The sequence below is a fragment of the Nanorana parkeri genome, unplaced genomic scaffold, assembly GCF_000935625.1.
Source record: "Nanorana parkeri isolate BGI_ZX_2015 unplaced genomic scaffold, ASM93562v1 scaffold1552, whole genome shotgun sequence".
NCBI lineage: Eukaryota > Metazoa > Chordata > Amphibia > Anura > Dicroglossidae > Nanorana > Nanorana parkeri.
This window is the reverse complement of record NW_017307820.1, coordinates 371572-372111: the sequence shown is the minus strand read 5'-3', so window position 1 is coordinate 372111 and position 540 is coordinate 371572.

Below are 540 nucleotides of genomic sequence, written 5' to 3'. Positions count from 1 at the left end.
GGGAGAGGGGGGCGAGGGGTCTATTTATTAGGGGAATGGGAGAGGGGGGCGAGGGGTCTATTTATTAGGGGAATGGGAGAGGGGGGCGAGGGGTCTATTTATTAGGGGAATGGGAGAGGGGGGCGAGGGGTCTATTTATTAGGGGAATGGGAGAGGGGGGCGAGGGGTCTATTTATTAGGGGAATGGGAGAGGGGGGCGAGGGGTCTATTTATTAGGGGAATGGGAGAGGGGGGCGAGGGGTCTATTTATTAGGGGAATGGGAGAGGGGGGCGAGGGGTCTATTTATTAGGGGAATGGGAGAGGGGGGCGAGGGGTCTATTTATTAGGGGAATGGGAGAGGGGGGCGAGGAGCCTATTTATTAGGGGAATGGGTGAGGGGTCTATATATTAGGGGAATGGGAGAGGGGTCTATTTATTAGGGGAATGGCAGAGGGGGGGTCTATTTATTAGGGGAATGGGTGAGGGGTCTATATATTAGGGGAATGGGAGAGGGGTCTATTTATTAGGGGAATGGCAGAGGGGGGGCGAGGGTCTATTTA